The sequence below is a fragment of the Rattus rattus genome, chromosome 6, assembly GCF_011064425.1.
Source record: "Rattus rattus isolate New Zealand chromosome 6, Rrattus_CSIRO_v1, whole genome shotgun sequence".
Classification (NCBI taxonomy): Eukaryota; Metazoa; Chordata; class Mammalia; order Rodentia; family Muridae; genus Rattus; species Rattus rattus.
In genome coordinates, this window is record NC_046159.1 from 73,131,657 (window position 1) to 73,147,027 (window position 15,371).

The 15,371-nt window shown below is 41.6% G+C and overlaps 1 pseudogene; it reads left to right on the forward strand.

Annotated features, from left to right (window-relative positions):
- The first annotated feature begins 10,215 nt into the window (after window positions 1-10,215).
- Window positions 10,216-11,147, forward strand: LOC116904251 (annotated as a pseudogene).
- Window positions 11,148-15,371: the final 4,224 nt, after the last annotated feature.

The following is a 15,371-nucleotide window of genomic DNA, read 5'->3' on the forward strand; positions in this document are numbered from 1 at the left end:
GAACATAGCTTTAAAAAAATTCTTTTAATCTTTTGCAACTTTGTAGTAGTGTCTTTGGTTTGTTTTCTTGCAGTGCCCCCCCCCACTGGCCTGTTGATGCTGCTTTTAGTATCAAGGATTTAACCCACTGATGTGGCAAATACTTTTCTACTTTTATTTATTTTAATAAGCAACCTACTAATCTTTATTTTTTTTTCTCTCTTTTTTTTTTCCTTCGGAGCCGAGGACCGAACCCAGGGCCTTGTGCTTGCTAGGCAAGCGCTCTACCACTAAGCTAACTCCCCAACCCCTAATCTTTATTTTTAATATTAAAAGGAGGGCATTTTCTTCACACAGCATCTTTTCTACCCCCAACTCTTTAACCAAGTATGTGTATTTCAATTCATTATATACTATTAAAACATATTTATTTATTTATTTAATTGTCCCAGCATCCCACAAACTAACCTTTTGTTCACTAATTAGAAAGAAGTCAGTAACATTCTAAATTCTTACACATGCAAACACCTATTTCAGGATTGTATATGTGCAGTCTATTAAATTGCCTGCATTTTTACTTCACTATCACAAAATCTGAGTTTAGATTTAAAATTTACGATGCCATCTAGTACGGCATCCTTGGAATTTAGTTGGAGTCCATATTAAACTTCTGAAACTGTAGGAACCCATAACATTTTTACAGACTAAGGGCTCCCATTTAGGAATTCTGCATTTTTATTCTTAGCCTTTGTAAAATAGCTTCCTGGTGCACTTTATGGTTTTCTTTCTCTAGGCCTTCTGTCAAATTTCTCATCAGGGTGAATCACAGCTATTTCCCATTTGTAGGACTCACGTCGGGAGCATCTTCCCTTACATCTCTGAAACAATGGATCACGGAATTTATGTATTTCAGACCTATTTGCCTTTTTATACTCTGATTCTCTAGTTACTGATTATCCCTTCTGCCTTCTCACTCTCCATCCCACTCTCCATCCCATACCAAATAGTTGTCATCCCTCAGTGGGAGAGGATGCGCCTAACCCTGTGGAGACCGGATGCCCCAGGGTTGGGGATACCTTGGAGGGAGCACCCTCTCAGGGTCAAAGGGGAGGGGGCATGGAGGACGAACTCTGCGAGAGGGGACCGGGATGAGGGGGTAAGGGGGGCAGGCAACAGTTAAGATGTAAATAAATAAAATAATCAATTAACTAAAAAGGAAAAAAAAAGAAATGGTTGCTATCTACCTTTGAGGGTTGGGGTTCAGAACCGGTCCTGTTCAAGAAAGATGGGTTTGTAGAGGGAAGTTTTCAAATGTGAGAACATCTATCAGAACCGTAGAATAAACAACCCCATTTTTTTTCCACATGCACTCAAAGTACTCTGAAATTATCAGATGATTCTCTGGAAACTCCAGCTTCCTTTGCCTTCAATTACATTTCTATTTCACCCGCTAGCTCTTGTTGATTTCCTTCTAGAAAGTTCCTTCATTCCAGGATAGAAGAGTCTTTTCTGCCAAGTTTCTATTCCTTTATTAGGAGGCTGTATGCATGGCTGGCTCTTCACGGAAATCTAAAACAGGAAATGAGTTTCCCCAACACCTAGCCTGGAACACAGAGGAGTCCCTTAAGGTTTAGTGCACTGACCTGGGAGGATGCAACTTCCTGCATACATTTGATGCATGTTAATAAAAAAAAATCCAAATGAACAAGAATAACACCCTCCGTTCTCAGCCGCAGTGACAAGTGCAAGATTAATAATAAGAAGTGCCTCCATTTCCTTATTCCATTCTTTAAGCTATTGTTTGCTACAGTTCCAACCACCTGCCGCCCTGCAGCTGTATCAGGGAATAGGTTTGTGCACTAAATTACCAACGCCCAGCTTCCTGGTGGCTTTTCTACTAACAAGCTGCCAAGTCCAGAATGATGGGGCTTCTGTTTTAACTGACAAACAAAACAAAGCCTGGCCACTCTGAACAGGCTCCTGACTGCCTGCTGTTTCTACAGCTAAGAGGAGAAGTGCACAGGAATCACCAAAGCCTGAGACTAGCATCTTGATGTAACTCCAAGCACACACGGCTTCACACACCTTGAGAAACTGTGTGTGTGTGAGTGTGTGTATGTGTGTGTGTGTGTGTGTGATTGTGAGTCTGTGTCTGTGTGTGTGATTGTGTGTGTGTGATTGTGTGTGTGATTGTGTGTGTCTGTGTGTGTATATGTGTGTATGGTTGTTTGTGTTTGTGTGTGTGCGTGTGTGTGCATGTGCGTGTGTATATGTGTGTATCTGTGTGTATCTATGTGTGTGATTGTGTCTGTGTGTGTTTGTGTGTATCTGTATGTGTGATTGTGTGTATGATTGTGTGTGGGCATGTGTGTGTGATTGTGTGTGTGTGTCTGTGTGTGTGTGATTGTGTGTGTGTGATTGTGTGTGTGTGGTTCTGTATGTGTGTGTAGTTTACCAATGTGTCTGCAGGTGTTATGTTTATTCCTGTAGCAACTATCCATGGAAAGTATGAGAAAATTTTAAGCCCTGGCAATTCATCCGCTGATCTTCCCATTCAAGAACGTACACTGATAAATGTAAAGTGATAGACCAAAAGGGCTGAGAGTGGCTGGGCTCAGTAATGCACTTGGCTTTTAACTTCTAAAAGAAAAATATGAAGGTTGGAGAGTTAGTCCAGTGGTTAACGTGCTTGATCCACAAAGCAAGGAGACATAAATCCGAGGCCTAGAGCTGAGATAGCACACCCTGTCACACAGCACTGGGGACAGAGACAGCAGGTCTTTCCTAGAGTGTTACTGGCCAGCCAGTTTGGCCAAAATGACAAGTTCCAGATTTTCTGAGAGACTTCATCTCAAAAAAATAATGTGGAAAGATCATGACACGGCTCAATAGATAAAATTACCTGCTACCATGGCTGAAAACCCAAGTATGATCCTCAAGATGCAAGTGGTGGAGAAAACATACACACACACACACACACACACACACACACACACACATACATACACATATACACACATATATACACATATGCACATATATACATACATATACACATACACATACGTTCACACATACACACATACATATACAAATACATACACATACATACACACATACATACGCACATATACACACATACATACACACACATACATACACACACATACACATATGTATACACACATACATACACACATACACACACATACATACACACATGCACACACTTACACACACATACACATATGTGTACACATATACATACACACATACACACACACATACACATATGTATACACATATACATACACACATACACACACACACATAAACACACACACACTCACACGACAGCACAGTGACCTTGACAATGCTCATTTTAACTATCTATTGGAGGCTATCTTGGGTACATGATTTTCCAGTGAGGTTTTCAGTTTTTAATGACTAAGACATATGCACCTATTTTTGAACAAGTGTTTTCCAGAATATAGTATTTAATGTGCTCTCTCTCGAGTCTTCTTTTTACTCTAGAGTTGTTCTTTAGTTACTGACACATCTAATGGTAGAATCAATTCCCTTCCACAAATATTCGTTTTTCAACTAATATTGTTCGGAAGGGGGTTTACAGCTTCATGTATTTTGTGCTATAAGCTGAATAAAGGTCAGATATTTAAAAACCTCAGCAACCCGAACAAAGTAGTGCTTGTTTGTTTGAAACGCAATATAAAAAGTAGCTGTTACGGTTTCTCAAAACGGATATTAAAGTACATGAACTCCGATGACGGATGACTTCGCTGAGAACTGTGCCTCGGGCCCTCCATCCGCGTCTCCTCGTTCCATTTGTTTGCTGCAATAAATTTAATCGCTAGTGATTTTCAGTGGGGGTTGGTAAGCAAACGCTGACAGCAGCGAGTGGCTGTCCTGAATGACAAGCAAACGTGAAAAGCAGATCAGATCGGGAACCCCAGAAAAGGAGCAGCCTGCGCCCACCCTTGGGAGGCATGCTGTGCCTGTGTGGAGGGTCAGCAGGAATTCTTCTCCATCTCTCCAGAAGCAAAGCGAACTGAAACAGATGGAGCTCGCTGCCCTACCCAGGATCACATAGGGAATTACACAGACTTTGGGTTAAATACTGTTTAAAGGAGTAGGTTTAATGAGTCACCTCCCTGCTCCTCAGAAACCACCCATCAGCCTCGCTCTGGGACGTGAACTTCTAGCCTCCAAAGCTTGTTCGTTCTACTCTGTTAACACCAAATCACTGACAGCTTGTAAGGGGGGCAATAGTAAATGGAAGACGGAATCTTCTCGACCTCTACTGACTACTTACATAACAAAGCTCCAAGCCTCTCTTTAAAACAGTAATGTGTGCTAATAATGATTTCCCTCCCTCCTTTCTTCTTCTTGCCCCTCCTCATTTTCTTCCTTACCTTTGTTCACCTCCTCCTCTCTCTCCCCTCCCCCTCCCTCATTCCCCTCCCCCTCCAGCTCACCTGTGTTATAAAGAGGAAGAACAAAACACCTCTTGCAGCGGACATTGCCCTCTTTCCTTGCCCTGTTTTTCTATGGGCAAAATCGGTCGTCACCAGCCCCTCCCCAAAACTATGAAGTGACAAGGAAATGTAAACCAGCACCCTCTTCCTTGCCCTGCCTCCCAGGGAAGAGATCCCTCTCATACAGAGAGATGTCACTATTTGATCTGCAAATCTAAGCAGTGTGCCCAGGTCACTGCTCCTGTATCTTGTGGCTTTTCTGGTTCTTGCGAACGCGGTCACGTGACTCCTGTCAGATTTCTTACACTGAGTTTCAGCAGTACATGTAAGTGGCTATCGCACCTGGCTGGGGTGCCCGATGCATTCTACGGGTATTCGAGAAATTTAAGAGTGTGTGATATGCTTACAGCTGGCTTTAGGATAGTAGCAATTTTATACCTTTTCTGATATCAGCCCTAGAATATTATTCTCAATACACATTTGGTGATCTCCCAGCCTGTATTAACAGTTAAAATCTAGAAGAATGATAATCACCGACCAGGAAGTCTCAGTCATCCAAACCCTTAAGTGAAGAGAAGGCAGTAAAGTTACAGTCTCAAGTTTCTAAGAAGAGGAGGTGTGGGGCAGAGCGGAGAATGTGAAGTGTGCCCTTCCTTCTGACTGGCTTTTTCTGTGATTCAAGTCCCTGATTAAAAACGAGTTGCCAATCTTCTGTAAAGCGATTGTCTTAGAACAGTGATTCTCACTAGGGCGAGTGGCTCCATATGCCACCACTTCAATCATGGGTCACTTGGCAGTGCCTGAGCCATTTCCACTTGTCATCCTGGAGGATAAGGACAGAACTGCAGCTAAACTTCTGCAGTGCACGAGGCGGTCTTTCAAAACAAAGAACACTGGGCTCAAATGTCAATAGAGATAGAGTTGAGAGCCTCTATTTAAGAGGCTTAATGGAGCAAGGGAACAGAATACAAATGAGACAGGGCCTGTAAAGGCCTTAGTGCCTCAGACTTAGTCAAGTAGGAGGCTGTCCCTGAAGTGGGGTCATTTTATCTTGTCAATCTATTTCTTGGCATCTATCAGCCTGGGAAGGGCAACACCAAAATCCTCAGGTAAGCTGACCTGTATCTACCTGGCTCTATTTTCTCTCTCTTTTCCCCTTCAAGGTCCTCAGCCCACCCACACCTCCAACACCTGGAATCCCTCCAAGTTCTTCCAGAGACTCTGGCTCGCCCATACCTGGACTCAGGCTTACCCAGCTCCAGAAGCAATCATAAGCAGAATCAGAAAAAATGAACAGCAAAAGAACAGCTTTTGTCTTGACAGAACTTTCCCTTGACTACTAAGGCGTGCCTAGTGCTTTCCCTAAAGGTAGGTTAGCAACAATCCTAAGACCAAGTGTGAATTCCATTTTACAGTTAAGGAAACAGAGCCTCATAGAGGGTAGATAACAGGCCCACTCTCTCAGAGCCAGCAACAGATATCAAAAGACCAACGTTCATATGTAGTCTAAATTCATACCAAAGCACACCCTCTCATGCCACATTTATTATCCCTCTAACTTTTCCATTCTAAAATTGAATGCAAACATGAATCTAGAAACCATGGGAAGCAAACATGAATCTCGAGACCCTCACCCACCTGTGGATAAGAAAGGGACGGTAGTTCTTAGAAAAGTCTGCCTCATTGGCTCACAGGATGGGAAGACCCAATGCAATCAGACAAATATTCCAGAGCCCTTTGGGAAGATTAACTAACGCAGGCTAAGTTGGCCTGACACTTAACAGAGAATTTGGTAAAGCAGAATTTTCAGAGATAGGTGTTGATAGCCGTTTTTTTCTGTTGCATCTAAGTTTTGGTAAGTTAAACAATGACACTGATTAGAAGACACTTGAACTCCTGAACTGAGACCCAACATCACTCCTTCCAAGCTCTTCCAAGATTTATTTACTGTTTGAACTGCAATCAGATGATCGTCCAAATGGGGCAGGTATAGAGACTGCATAACGATGACAGTCTTCTCTCTGAACATTTTAGTTACATGCATCTTCTCTAGATAGAAAGCAAAGTAGACTAAATGGAGCCTAGCCGTATTCCTGCAGACCCATCTCCCATATCTAACACTGCCTCATTGAGACTTAATGTGCATATTTGGCAGCACAGAGATGAAAAGTGGGGACACATTGACTAAAGTTTTCACCACTAAGATTTTCCTCAAAACTATGCCATCAAGTAGAGTTGCCTTCTCCCAACTTTGCTTTCAGGATGGCTCTCTAAACTAGACTTTTCTGTGGGCATTGAAAGACTAAATGGAAATACTTGGATGCAAACAAATGCTGTAGGATGATAAAATAATGGCTTTGAAAGGGGATGGGTCAGAGCAAGTGAAGACACTTTCTCTTCTACCCTATAAACTGCAGATAGCTGCAGAGTTGCTGCAAATACTGTGGTGGCTGTATTTTTAGCCCCTACTCATTACGGTGCTTAGTGAATAGTCTCTCTGTTGTCTTAAGCCATTCGTCTTTGGAGAAATATGGCCCATTTCTCTATTTATTTATCTCTTTAGAAATGGAAAAACATAAACTGTTACACCACAATAAATTCACCACTTTTAATAGTTTGAATGCTAGAACAGCAAAATGAAAGTCAAGCATTATTTTATTCCTTGGGGTTTTGTCATTTTGAGTATCCTTACAGCCATTAACGTCATGATCCCTGAGAATCTGTAGATAATTTACTCAAACTCAAGGCATGTAAAAGTAAACCAGAAAGATTAAGAAAAGGGTTCTCGGGTCCAGAAGTGCAGAAAAATAATAGTATTTTGTAAGCCATGCATGCAAATTTCAAAATGCAGAAAAGCAAAATGGAGGGAGATGAAAATTATTTGAAAACAACTGTGGGAACCAAACCACCCAAATTATTCTGCCATGAATCATCATTGGCAAATACAAAGTAAACTCTTGGATACCCCCAAGAAAATTATCTAGTAATAGTTCGGTATTCAGAATTCAATCTTGATGTGAAGAAATTGGCCTTGGCTTTATATGAACGATCTGCCTCACTCTGGTTCCCGAGACATCCTAGCACAACCTGTCTTCCAGAAAAACTCATAATCTACTCTTGGATGAAGTTTCTACCAACATCCCTGTCCCCATGCTCATCCCAGATAAGAAGAGGTAATATAATATAAAGGTTCACTTCTCACTTAACTTCAGCACCTTGCTAAGCAGGCTGCCCACTCATCTTCCCTGAGCTTTCCAAAGTCCATGTAGGATTCTTAAGAGGAAGAAAACATTTGAAGAAAAACAGTGAGAATGATGGGCAGAGGCCCACAGAAGCATTCAGGCTGAAATACTTCTTAAAATAAATACGCTTGTCCATACCCAAAACACAGGCAAGTTTTCCCATCAATTCCCATCTCTGCTACCCAGTTCCCTCACTCTCTTATCAAAGACCCCATATTAAAGCTCATACTGTCCAGAGGGAGAAAGGGAGGAAAAGGAATATGCATCTCAGGTCAATAAGGCTGGGTTCTTTTGTTTGTTTGTTTGTTTGTTTGTTTGTTTGTTTGTTTGTTTTTGGTTTTTGGTTTTTTTTTATACTGGACAGCCCTTAATAAGAGACTCATAACTAATCAAGTGCTAAGAGCAAGGGATGGTTCATGCTCAACCCTAAACCAGACATCTCTATTAACTACTTCAAGACCTGAGGAGACGTTCCATAAGGGCATGGGAAGATTTTAAGAAGCAAGGAAAGAAATGCTATGCAGTACTGTCTTCCAGATGCAACATGGCTGTTATAACTATAAACACACAGCACATGCCACACAGAAGGTTAGTCAACTACGAGGGGGAGTAACTGGGAAAAAGAAAGCCATCAAGGCACTTGCAGAAAACCAGGTAAGCTGCCCTAAAATCTTCTCTTCTCTCTCTGCTTCTCCAGACCCAAACCCTCAATCCACAGCTCTGCAGCAGAACACCTCTGGCAGCCTTCCCTGCTCCCCTGTGGATCCCACAGATCTTCCCCTACTAAACTTCCTCCCTGCACCAGTTGCTTTGTTCAAGACCCCACCCCCAGCAGGTATCCCCTGTTGAACCAAAGGTTGCTCCTCCCAGGGCAATGAGCAGCCACAGAGCCCAGACCCTCCCCCCCCCTAAGATCCAATCCCCTAGTCCCTTTCCCAGCTCTGTAGCTGGAAACCTGCTGTGATCTCCTTTCCTCTCTGACCCCATCCCCAAGGGATCACACAGACCTTCTCCTCCAATTTTTCTTCCCACAATTCTTCCCAGTATTGCAGCCCCCAACACCAGCAACATTCCCTGAGAACACATCACTTGGAGGCAGGAGAACATGAATGACAAAGCCATGAGACTCTCCAAAACCCTAGAGAGGCACTGGGAACTCAGGAACAAAACACCCACCCAACAAAGACAAACTCAGAAATCAGCACCTAGACCTACAATCACTCCAAAGCCAGATGAGTAGATGCCAGTATAAGAATGCAATCAATAACAGCCAGGGTAATATGTCTCCATTAGAGCCCTGCTATCCTACCACAGCAGTCCATAAACATTCCAACATGGCTGAAGCACAGGGAAAAGACCTTAAAAGCAGCTATACAAAGACGACAGAGGTCTTTACAGAGGAAATGAATAAATCCATTAAAGAAATCCAGGAAAACACAGTGTGAAGAAATGAAAAAATCTCCTTTAAGAAACACACACACACACACACACACACACACACACAGAAAAAAATGAAATGAATAATTTTTTTAAAGAAATCCACTAACAAACAGTTGAAAGAAATGATTGAAACTGTTCAAGACCTGAAAAATGGAAATAAAATAAAGAAAACATAAAGAGAATTCTGGAAATGAAAATTTCATAAGCTCAAAGAGAAACTACAGAGGAAAACTTTCTTTACTGATAGAATACAAGAGATGGAGAGTCTCAGGCATCAAAGATAAGATAGAAAGAATGAATAAATTAGTCAATGAACATGTAAAATCTAAAAGGCTACTGACGTGAAATATCCAGGATATCTGGGTCACTATGAAAAGACCAAACCTAAGAAAAATAGGAGTAAAGGAAAGAAAATAAACCCTTTAAAATAAATAAAGGCCCAGAAAATATTTTCTACAAAATCATAAATTCACTTTACCCAAAATAAGGAGGTGCCTATAATAGTACAAGAAGCACACAGAGCACCAAATAGATTGGACTAGAAATGAAAGTCCCTTTGTCACATTTTTGCTTCATCCTATTATATTTTATTTTGCCATGTTTGGTCATTATCTCTTAGGAGCCTGCTCTTTTCTAACGAGAAGTAGAATGGAAACAGATTTGGAGGAAAGGGGAGTTGGTGAGGACCTGAGAGGAGGAGAAGGAAACAAAACTATAACCAGGATGCACTGTATGAGAAAGAATTTATTTTCAATAAAATGAAAGAAAAAACAAAATAATTTGAATATTTATTTAGAAGGAAAAGCACACAAAAATTCTAAAAAGGGCACCATAGAATAAAAGTCCTAGGCTAACAAGATGATTGGGGGAAGGACTGGCTGCAGTTCTGCAGGAAAGAAAATCATTCTTAAATATTCTGAACTTCTGTCCTCCACTTATTCACCTCCTCTGTGTATTCACAAACCAAATCCTTCCAACCCTCTTCTACCAGTCAGCGGCCATCAGACCCATGTTCCTTTGCCATCTCCCGCGCTGGTGCTATGTGTCCAAGTCTAATTGCTATGCAGCAATAAAAAAATCAGTCTTTGTCTAGATTCGCTTGGCTGGGACTCACAAGTGCCCTAGAGCTTCCAAATGGTTTTTCTATTTCTAGTCCTCACATACATGCTCAGCATTGTGGGGAATCAGAGCATTGACGTCATCACATTGCGGGAGTCCCACCTCCAGGTTCCCATACGCTTCTCCTTCAGGAGCTTCTCCTTCCTGGAAACGTCCTTCACATCCACTTCTAGTCCTCAGCTGCTCTCCAGCATCTCTACAGGAATTATGACCATCAACTTTGTTACCTGCTTCACTCAGTGCTTCATCGACGTTTTCTTCGGAGCCACTGAAGTTTGGCTTCTGACTGCTACGGCCTATGACTGCTACATGGGCATCTCTAACCCCCTATACTGTGCCGCCATTATGAGCAACAGGGTCTGCACTCTGCTGGTCCTCTGCTCTTGTCTGAGTTACTCCCTAGTCATCTTATTGCCCATCATCCTGACCAGTGCTGGGTTTCTGTGCATCCAATGTGCTCAAACATCATTTCTGTGACTATGGGTACCTCTTAGAAATAACTTGTTCAAACACAAGACTGATGGAACTCTTTGCTTCCTCTCAGCAGTCATGATCTTGAGAGTCACCATGACGCTGGTGACTCTCTCCTATACATACAACAACATCAGGATCATCCCAAAGATCCCTTCTGCACAGCAGAGGAAGGAGGCATTTTCCACATGGTCTTTCCACATGGTTGTCATCTCCATCCTTACAGAAGCTGCATCTTTATGTACATAAAGCCTTCATCAAGAGGAGTTACTTCAATAAGAGTGTGGCTGAGCCCAATACTTCAATTGCCCCGTTACTGAACTTATTCATTTTTAATTTCAGGAATAAACAGGTGAAAAACAGTTTCAGTGACATCTCCAGAAAGATTGCAATCCTTCAGTGATGACCTCAGACTAAGGGGGAATTCTGGGTAATAGTCATTAAGTCCCTCCTCATGAGAACTCAAGGACAGCCTCTCTTTGTCAAATCATCATATGAGATGAATTTACCATGAAGACATTCCAACAATACAATTCAGACTCACCAGGAAAAAGAAAATCTTCCCATAACAATTCCAGCCCTGGAACCAACATGGTAGAAGGAAAAAATTGACTCTTGCAAATTGTTCTGAGACTTCTACTTTCAAACTGTTACACACGAATATGCACATATACATGTAAACACATACATTTACACAATGCACATATTTATATATATATATGTGTGTGTGTGTAGATATATATCTCACATGCATACATACACTTACACACACATATCACACTCACACATTCAAAGACACACACAAATATACCACATACACACTTACAACCACACATATACCACACACATGTGCATGTGCACACTTACACACATACACACACAAAATAAGTAAGTAAATAAATAAATGTAAAAAAATAAGTTCTCACTTTTTCATATTAGCAACACATTATTTATATTCAACTACAAGCAATATTTCTAATAAAATACAAAAATCTTACACAGTATCTTCAAAACAGAAAGCAGTCAATGAGAGTGGAAAGGAGAAAAGAGGGGGAAATGGGGTAATATGTATAGAATAAAACATTGTATACATGTGTGAAGTTGTCAAAAGTTATCACAGAGAGAAATGTATACGTCTCTACTAAAGAATTTGCTGTCTCTTAGCATTTTCCTGTGTAGCTCACAGACTTTGAATGTTTGACCCATGTCACTGGATAACATTTTCTCAGTCACTTAGCTTCTCTTTGCAAACTACAGCTTTCAAGACTATGAATTCCCTGAAGAGAGAACAATATTTTCTGAAGCATCTTAAAATCCGACTCCAGTCCCTAGCCATGAGTTTAACCCTGACCAGCTGTGTAACATTGGTCATATTTACTTCCTGTACCTCAGTTTCTCCATTATAAAATGAGCGAGGACATTACAGGGCAGCAAGGAGCATGAGTGGATGTGTATCTCCCTACTAAGCCTCACGTAATAACATCTAAAAGTATGAGGTGAATGAATGAGTCACGAATGTGCCTGAGCTTTCTCTCTTGGAAGAAACCCACTATCACTGAGGATTTTAGCTCACATGCAGTGCTCTTCGTAGGCTCACGAAAGGCCTATCCACATCTGGAGGGAAATGACCAAATACATGAAACTTCCCAGACAAAATGTTTTAGCCCACCAAAACAGAGTCACCACTCCCCTGTGATTTTATCACTTTGGAGCATAAGAAAATTGTTTCTTGAAGTAAATAGAAGAAATTCAGAGTTGGGATGGAAACCGTTCTATAGAAAGTTGATGTCTTTCATAAGCGCCCTTCCTTTCTAAGTCAGACTGAAAAATTGTCCCCATCTAAGAGAGAAATGAGGTGCAGAGAAAATTAAGAATGCAAGTAGAAAGTTGATTTGGGTTTTACAGGCACTTGAGTGGTATCTCGAAAAATTTAGGGACCATTTAAAAGCACCTCCTCTTATTTATGGCTACACTTCCTGGGTGAAATATTGTCTGCATTAATCCCCTCTGGAATTACAGGGCTTTTCTATGTTTGATGCCTCCAGAAACTTCGAACACAAACACCAACCAAAGAAAAATATATGGAAAAACATAAATTAGATGTTTTTCTCCCCGCTGGGATGCATCCATGCATCATAGCTTATAAATTTATATTATATCTCTGCTGTCATCCTGTGATAGAATGACTTTTAGTGAAGATATCCCGAAGAAAGCCAAAATTCTTAACACAAGGAGATTTCGGGGAAGAAGCAGAAGCCTTCTTTTCTCTAACGTTCAAGAAAACCCATGCTTCCTGACCGAGTCTCTACGAAAGCTAATATTTGGGTGGCACACTCTGCAGTCACACAGCTTTAGAGCAAGGAGGCAGGGGGGGGGGAATATTTTAAGGCAGGGAAATATTTAAACTAAGCTGGTTTGGAACTAAGTATCCAAGGGTGACTTAGTTTTTGGTTTTGTTTTGATGGTTGGCTGATTGGGTGCTTGGTTGCTTGGTTTGGTTTGGTTTGGTTTGGTTTGGTTTGGTTTGGTTTGGTTTGGTTTGGTTTTTGGTTTGGTTTGGTTTGGTTTGGTTTGGTTTGGGTTGGGTTGGGTTTGGGTTTTTTCCCTTTTATTTAAAATAGATTTTTTTTTCTTACATAATATACCCAATTCCAGTTCTCCTTCCTTGACTCCTCCCAGTTCCTTTCCCACCTCATCACCACCTCATATCAGAATCCACTCCCTTTCTGTCTCTCATTTGAAATCAAACAGTCTTCTAAGAGAATTCAGTGCATCCAAGGCTATTCCCCACTTTCTCTTCTAACAGATTTGGTGTGTCTAGCTTTATGTTGAGGTCTTTGATCCACTTGGAATTGGGTTTTGTGCACAGTGATAAGTATGGATCCATATGCATTCTTGTACATGTAGACATCCAGTTAGACCAGCACCATTTATTGAAGATGCTTTCTTTTTTCCATTGTGTGGTTTTGGCTTCTTTGTCAAAAATCAAGTGTCCATAGGGTGTGGGCTTATTTCTGGATCTTAGATTTGATTCCATTAGTCAACCTGTCTGTCTCTATACGGATACCATGGAGTCTTTATTACTATTGTTTGAAATCAGGGATGGTGATACATTCAGAAACTCTTTTATCGTACAGGATTCTTTCAGCTATCCTGGGTTTTTGTGCTGGAGACCTAGGATGGGAGAGGCTCCAGCCATGAGAGTGACTCTAGCTATCACTCCTGGCAGTGAGGGATATGGACCCTGAAGTGGCTACTTCCTACAGCTAGGCAGGTCTCCCAGTAGAGGGATAAGGACACCAACCCATCCATAAAACCTCCAACCTAAACTTTGTCTTATCTACAAGAATTGCAGATTCAAAGATAGAGCGGAGACTGGGTAGCCCAATTTGAGACCCATCCCACAGGCAAGACCCAATCCCCGACACTATTAATGATACCGTTATTCTTGCAGACAGGTGCCTAGCATAACTGTCTTCTAAGAGGCTCCACCCAGTAGCCGACCAAAACAGATGCAGAAACCCACGCCAAACATTAGACAAAATTTGGGGAGTGTTGTAGAAAAGTTGAGGAAAGGATGGAGGGAACCAGAATGGATAGGAACTCCACAGAAAGACCAACAAAGTCTACTAGCAAGGGCCCTTGGGAGCTCCCAGAGACTGAACCACCAACCAAAGAGCATGTATGGGCTGGACCTACGCCCCACCCCCAAAGATCTGTAGCAGATGTGCAGCTTAGTCTTCATACACCCCCCCCAACAATTGGAGCAGGGGCTGTCTGACTCTGCTGCCTGCCTGCAGATCCTTTCCCCTAACTGAGCTGTCTTATCAGTCCTGCAGTGCCCAGTCCTGCAGTGACTGCATGCGCCAGGGTAGGTTGGTACCCAGAGAGGTACTCCCCCTTCTCAGAGGAGAAGGAGAAGGGAAGGGGGAAGGGGCTGTGTGGGGAGAGGACTGAGAAGAGGGGAGTTGCAATCAGAATGTAAAGTGAATAAATTAATAGAAAAAAGAAATAAATATATGGAATAAATAATGGAGAAAGAAATAGTTAGAATACATTATAAATAATATATTACAAAAGCAAATACACATTAATTAAACAAAGCAAAGGAAAAGAGCCCAAGAAAAGGCATAAGAAACTGAGACCACTTGTTCCCACACTCAGGAATACCATTAACACATTAAGTCGGAAGTCATAATGAATACTTGGAGGACCTGGTGCAGACCCAACGAGGCCTGTGCATGCTGCCTTAGTCTCTGTGAGTTCATAGGAGCTTTGCTCAGTTATTTTAAAGGTTGCTCTCCTGGTATCCTTTATCTTCTTTGTCTCCCTATATTTGTAGCCTCTCCCAAGGGGTTCCCTGAGCAGAGGGATTTAATGGATCCATCCCATTTGGGGCTAAGTATTCCAAGATCTCTCACTCTCTGCATGTCTGGCTGTGGGTTTCTATATTTGTTCCCATCTGCTCCAGGATGAAGCTTCTCTGATGATGGCTGAACAAAGTATTGATCTATGAGTACAGCAGAGTTTCATTAAGATTCATTTTTATTGCTACTTTTTTATATAATTGTAGTATTTGGTTTTACTCTAGGTTCCTGGACTATCTAGCCTCGGGTTTTTAGTAGCT